Below are 7,723 nucleotides of genomic sequence, written 5' to 3' on the forward strand. Positions count from 1 at the left end.
GGTCACACAGTTAGTGTCTGATGAAGGATATGAATGCATGTCATTCTGGCCCCAAAGTTCAGTGTCATCTTCCTGTCACTGTTCAACTATCTCATGTATTTTTGCATATATTTATAAACATGTACACATATGTACACATATTTAATCATAGATTTAGAGCTGCAAAGAAATTTCGATGTCATCTAGTCCAGTCCCTTTCTTTTACATGGTTCTAGGGAGATTAGGCAACATTAGTTCACATAGGTGGGATTCAAGCCTTCTGACTCTAAATATCACTTTCACCAAAACAGTGCACATAGTAGTCACTTAAGAAATGGTTATTTATTGATGATTAAGATTGATTGCACCATTCTGCTCAGAGAACTGAGGGCTCTAAAAACATGGTCAAGTGTTTTTCTTGGGTTTTTTTTTCACAATGAAAAGTTTTTATTTTTCAAACTTTAAAATATTTATTTTAGACACTCTTAAACTGGTGGTTCATAGCCATCAACCCTTTCTACTTTTGTGCCCGTTTCATCTCCTGAAGATTTTCCAGAGCCACCACCTTCACCATGGAGCTCCATTAGCTTTCCTAATTCAAATTTGGGCTTCTTGAGCATCTTGACTTTTTGGACAAGTACATCATGGAGTGTAAATAGACTGGCAAGCCTTTTCTATATCTTTTCCAGTACTGTCTGGAATTGCTTTATTGACAAATTCTTTCAAGTCATTTTCACCTTGTGGGTCATGATTTCCATCATTTTCTTATGAATCTGATGGACCTGTTGGTGTTGGGCATAAGAGGTCATGTGGATCTGGTTGCTGCACTTTTTGGTAAAACCAAGACAAAAGAGGCAGAGCAGGTACCCATTGGTAGTTTTGACATCAACATGGGTTTCAGTCACGGTATGCTACTTTTTGACTATGGAGCACATCTTGTCCTTGGTAAGGACCATTCCATGGAAATCAGTCAAATAATTCTTGCCCTGAACATTGTCAGTAATTAACTTGAACTTACAAAATGCAACTTCATCATTCTGCAGATCAGCAAGGCTCACTTCAAAATCTCAATCCTTGAGGCTATCAGAGGCAATTTTTGTTCCTTGAGTCCTTTTAACCAGTGTCTTGCCAATATTTTGAATGTTGAACATTGCGGGTGCTTCTACATCATACCAATCAACCCTTCTTGGAAAATTGATCGACCACTTTCTTCTTGGCTCCTTTTTTGTCACCTTCAGTGAGGTGCTTATTCTTGTCCACCACAATGATCCCACTCTGAAAGTCAAAAAGCTCTTTTTTTTTTGAGAGACATAAAGATGCTGGTATTTGTCAGCCATGTCAGACTACCAAAACAAAGCAGGTATGTATAGCACAACTAGGTGGTAAAGTGAATGGAGCACTGGCCCTGGAATCAGGTGGACCTGAGTTCAAATTTGGCCTCAGACATGTAACACACAAGCTGTGTGACCTTGGGTAAGTCATTTACCTCCAATTGTCCTACCTTCCCCCCACTGAAAAGCAAAAAAAAAAATGAAACAGGCATGTATTTATCACTCCCAGTTCTAACTTGGATCATATAAAATAGAAATAATAACAAAACAGCTATCCACCATAAAGTCTGTAAAGCTACAATAACAAGGCAAATAGTCAGAAATGTCATTTTGAAATATTTATTAAAACCACTGTTCAACTGAAATTATGATCAGCTTTTAGAGAAGACACATTTTGAAAATGCATTTCTACAGAGATTCATTCACATGACTCTGCAGTCTGCTAAAAGATATTTTTGAGTGAAACAAACAACATGTATGTATGTACAACTTTTTCTGTGACACAATTCTTTAGAAATTCCTTTAGTAAGGAAGGAGGTTTAGAAGTACCAGATTTTAAAATGTGTTATAAGGCAGTCACTATCAAAACTGTCTGGTACTGGCTAAGAAATAGAATGGTACATCAATGGAATAGTGTAGACATATAATTTACAGCAGCAAATAAACAAATAATCTTGTATTTGACAAATGTGCAGACAAGATTTTGGGATAATAATTCATTATTGATTAAAATTATTGGGAAACTTGGAAAGCAATATGGCAGCAACTGGGTAAAGACCAATATCTCACATCATTTAGAAAGATAAAGTCAAAATGGATACATGACCTAGATATAGAGAGATTTTACAAGAAAATTAGAAGAACATGAAGCATATTAATTATCAGACTTATGGCTAGATGAACAGTTTGTGAATAAAAAAGAGAGAGCAAAGTTAAGTAAAAAGTGGATAATTTCAATTACATTAAATTTTTTTAAAATTTTGTACAGATAAAGTAAGATAACCAATATTAGAAAGAAAGCAGAAAAAATTTAGGGGGGATTTATAGACAGTTGATCAGATAAAGGTCTCATATCTAAACTATGCAAAGACCTTTTCATATCTGTAAGAACGGGAGTTATTCCCCAATTGATAAACAATCAAAGGATATGAACAGTCAGTTTTCAAATGAAAAATGAAAACAATTTATAGTCATATAAAATGTTCTAAATCATTATTTATTAGAGATATGTAGATTTAAACAGCCTTGATATCTCATATTATACATACAAGATTGGCTAAAATCATAGAAAGGAAATGTCATGAACATTGGAGAGGATTTTGAAAAATTGAGACACTGATTCATTGTTGAGTTATTTTGAGAAGATTTAATCATTTGGGAGAGCAATCTCAAGTTATAGCCAAAGAATTATCTAACAACTTATACCCTTTGACCTAGTAATACCACTACTTGGTCTATTTCAAAAGATGATTAGGGGAAAAGGAAAAGAACCTATATATTCTAAAATGTTTATAGTATCTCTCTTTGCGGTGGCAAAGATCTAGAAATTGCAAGAATGTCCATCAATTGGGGAATGATTCAAGAAGTTGTGGTATATGATTGTGATACAATAGTACTGTGCTATAAGAAATTATGAAATTGATGTTTTTAAAAATGCATGAATAAACTTACATGAAATAATGAAGAGTAAAATGAATAAAATCAAGAGAACATTATCTACAATAATAACAATGTTGTTTTAAGAATGACTTTGAGTGAATGAGTTATTTTGTCTGTTATCAATACTCAACTTAACTGTAAAGTATATATGAAGAAAGACACTATCTGCATCCAGGGAAAGAACTGATAAATAGAAGTATGTATAGGATAAGTTGATGTACATATATGCGCATGTGTGTGTAGTTGTCTCTAATGGTAGTCATCTGTAGGGTTAGGGGAAAGAAGAAAAAAAGAAATTTACATCATTATTTTGTTGTATATTCAAAAAGTATATCAAGTTGTACATAGATTTGCAGGTTCATGTATGAACAAATTTTAAAAACAATTACTGTCATGGAAATGCACTTTTTATTCCATAAATTAAAAATTAGAAAATACAATTTAAAAAAAGAAATTCTTTAAGTAACAATGTGATCAGCTTAGCCATGTCCTGCTAGAATTCCATTTTCTCAGGTTCTTTAAGTATCTACTATACATTCACCTATGTTAAGGTCTGTGGGCGATACTAAAGAATTAACAGATATGTTTCCTGACAACAACCAGCTAACAGGTAGAGAAACAAAAGTTGAAAAATTAACTACCCAACAGTTGAGAGTTAATCATTTGTTATGACATACAACTACAATAGAAAATCAAGAAAGAAAGAGCTGAGTGTGTTCTTGAGAAACCAAATAAACCTTCACAGAGGGGGAAGAGCTTGAGTTGAATCTTAAAGTCTGGGTAGGATTTGGGTAACTAATGAACAGTGAACAAAAAAAATGTATTTGTTAAGTTCCTGCTACTTATTACTGGTATAGGTAGCAGGAATTATGGTAGACACTGACTATAGAAATGCAAAAGTGAGACAGCCCCTAAGCTCAGGGAGCTTACATTTCAATAAAGGGAAACAACACATATAGGGGAGTGTTGGCAAGGGAAGGGAGTTGGTTTTTGCAACCATAAGGGTTGTACATAGACCCATGAGTCTAAATTTTCACACCCTTTGTAGAGGGAATGGTATCATTCGTTTGATTGTTGTTCCCAGAGCAGGAGATGGATGAGACAAGAAAGAATAGCATATGTTCTTGGGAGCAGGAAATTTGGAAAATATCTGGGGTGGGTGGAGATAAGATATGGTCCATAACTATTTAATTCTGGGAAATCTTCATTTCTCTTTTTATCACATCCATATTTTTGTATAAAAAGATGTAAATCATGATGAGACTACTTTCTTATTAGTTATTGACACATTGATTAACTGAATGAATATGATACTATATGAATTATGCAAAACATTAACATACTAGTACTGGGTACTAATTAGTACTAGAATTAATATTAGTAATTCACCAATAATTTAAGTACAGAATCACAGAATTTTAGAGTTGGGAGAGATATCAGTGGTCATCAAAGCAAATGTATACATGAAGGGATATTCTCTGTAACATACCAGAAAATAACCAATCATCTTCTACTCCAAGTAAAGGGAACTTACTACCATTTGAGGCAGCCTATTATATTTTTGGCAACTCTAATCATTAGGAAGTGTTGGTGGTTTTTTTTTTTTTTCTGATATCAAGCCTAAATTTGTATCTACTATTCTTACCCGTTACTCTTTCTTCTATGTTCTGTGGTCAAGCAGGACAAATTTGAACCATTTTTTCACATGGTAGCCTTTCAAATATTTGATGACATCTATCATGATCCTTTTGTCTCCTCTTCTCCAGGTAAAACATTCCTAATCCTTCAATAGATCGTTATATGACATAGACTCAAAGCTCTTCAACATCATGGTTACCTTCCTCTTGATATGCCCCAACTTATCAATAGCAGTGTCAAGCACAGAGCTGAAGATTATATTCTTAATGAGGCATGACCAGGGCAGAGTAGATGATTATCCTACCTCCTCTACTGGAAGCTATGTCTCTCAATGAAGCACAAAACCACGTTAGTGTTTTGACTGTTGCATCCCATGGCTTGCTGACATTCAGTTTGCAGTCTATTAATAGCCCAATAACTATACAAAGTTCTGTGTGTTGGAGAGGATTGCAAAGACAAATATAATTAAACTTCTTCCTCACACTCATAAAACTTGAAGGATAGTTAGGATACATACAATGAGGGTAAATCAGATGAACTTTTTTGATCTACTGAACTTGTCCACACTATGCAATATGCATTGAGTTTCACATGGATCCTGACCCTTGATAAATGGCATGAATTCCCAGAGGCCTTTGGTTAGTCCTTATGTGTTCCTGTGAGACTGGCAGAAGAATCAAAGAGGACTGAACACTGAGAAAGGAATATTAGCCTACTCAAAACTCAGCAGACCACTCCCACCCCCCTCTCTCATAGACTTTAGATATTGGGCCTCAAGGACCTGACTGCCTTTCATTCTTTGCCTTCTCCTCTGAGTACAGGCAAACAACAGTGATTATGAAATGGATAATTCTAACTTTGGCAACTGTGTCATGACCTTTAGATTTCAGTAACCACTGTCTCAAGTGCAGAAGGTGATTCCTACAACTCTATCTCTCATTAAAGCAGAAGCTAACTACTAATGGTACAATGAGACATGCATGCCTAGCTACCCAAGAGATATGGAACTTGAGTGAGTTGCTCAAGAAATGCATATCTGAGAGAGAAATGAAATGACTCTTTTTATTTTCTGTTTGAACAGGGGAAGGTGGGGCAATTGGGGGTTAAGTGACTTGCCTGAGGTCACACAGCTAGTAAGTGTTAAGTGTCTGAGGCCGAATTTGAACTCGGGTCCTCCTGACTTCAGGGCCATAGCTCTATTTACTGTGCCATCTAGCCACCCCAAAAGGAAATGACTCTTAAATATTTCCAGTGTTCTTCTGAGAGTTTTGCCTCATGGGAGAGTATAATGATAGTGATAGGTTACCATGTTTTATGTATTTGTCTGTTCAAGTTTATATCTGTGTTTTAAGTATTTCATATGCTTAAATGCACATGAAACCATATGCAAATTATATATGCTATACATACACACATACATATGTACATATGAATATATGTAGAAAATAATTTTATAGGATAAGACATATTAATTTCAAGAAAGGAGAGATCACTTCCAGACTGGAGCTGACATTATTTATTTAATCAGTTATTAGCCATTAAAGGGTTTGAGCAGAGAAGAAACATGATGAGATCTGACAAAAAGGACTATAAATCTGACACAGAGAATAGATTAAAGGGGTGAGCGACTGGAAATTGGAAAACCAACTGGAGACTGCTATGAGCTACCAGATCACAGAATTGGCAGGGTGGAATTCAAGATGATCACCTCAGTTAAATTCAAACATTTGCTAAATACCTACTATGTACAAGGAATTGGATTAATGTGAGATGACACAAATTTAAGTGAAAAAGAATGTGTTGAATTTGGGGTAAGCCACTTTTCCATGTTCTAGTGGACCTGTATTCAGATTTCCTCTAGTGATATCCTTCAATAATAAAAGGTTCAATTCATTCACACTTTCTCAGCTTTTGTGACTCTTGTTCATGTCATTCTATAAATTCTCCACAAGGCCTTGATCCAAAGTATCATTTTTTAATATTGTGTGATTACCAATGGAATTTATGCTTGTATCAATATCCCACTATCTCACTCTGTATGCATATTTATGTGTGTGTGTATATATGCACATGCATATATATGCATATACATCTATGTCTTCATCAAATAAAATGTTGGTATACACTACACAAAAATAATTATGTGTGTGCATACTCTAATGCATGTGTTATGTTACTATTTATTTTTGGCAAGTTTGGGAAGCCTCAGTGCAAATAGACCAGATGCTTCACGTCAAGCTCAGTCAACAGCAATGCTATTAGCATCATAATGAAGGACACAATGACTATAATAGATGTCAAAAAGAGTAGTTTATGTTATTCCTTTCACTAAATTAGAGAAATCACCAAACATCTATAATTAAGTGTCACTGCTAACTTTGTTCATTACAGCTTCAGCTCAGAATTGCCCCATCTGCCATTTTACTAAAATTCTAAAATATGCCTGATCGTTAAATGCCTGGGCATTTGTACAAGCTTTAAATATTGTCATCAAATCCTTAAAGAAACCTAAGATATTTGGCATGTTGCATTGAATTATGCTTGACATAAATGGTCTCATGTGCTGTCTTAAGAATTCAGAAAACCTAAAGGCTTTCAGGATTCAGAATAGCAAATAAGTATCGAAGCCATCCAGTTTCATTTCAACAGAAATAAGATATACAGTCATCTAAGGCTGACTGTTCCCTAAAGTGATCATTATTTTGATCAGCAGAAGGATATAAGGAAACTTCAGGTTAATATTCCTGGTTTTGTCTATATTTGTTTTCCCAACATAAGAGAAGTATCCTATTTTATCTTTCTTCTCAATTCTCAGGTCAAGGTGTATATCAGGTGTTCAGTAAATTTGTATTACCTTACATTAAATAATTTCAAGAACTGAAAAAAGTCATCTAAAACTTTATATTAAATGAAACCTTGACTGATCTCTTTATTCCTTCTCTTCCCTTCCCCCTCATGCTTTGGTGGAAGTTTGTATGACTTGCACATAAATACTTTGTGACTCTACAAGTCTAGGATTAAGCCAGAACTGAAGTAATACTCCAAGGTCAGCAATACCTCAGTAAAAGAAAGCAACTATTGAAAATAAAAGAGGAAAAGCAGTGATAAAAACAAGA

The 7,723-nt window shown here is 34.7% G+C and overlaps 1 pseudogene; it reads right to left on the bottom strand.

The window, feature by feature from the left end:
• Positions 1-391: 391 nt before the first annotated feature.
• Positions 392-4,476, bottom strand: LOC138170299 (small ribosomal subunit protein eS1 pseudogene; annotated as a pseudogene).
• Positions 4,477-7,723: the final 3,247 nt, after the last annotated feature.

Source organism: Petaurus breviceps, unplaced genomic scaffold (assembly GCF_028583685.1).
Source record: "Petaurus breviceps papuanus isolate PSGF00001 unplaced genomic scaffold, PetGlider_PUasm1.0 38, whole genome shotgun sequence".
Lineage (NCBI taxonomy): Eukaryota > Metazoa > Chordata > Mammalia > Diprotodontia > Petauridae > Petaurus > Petaurus breviceps.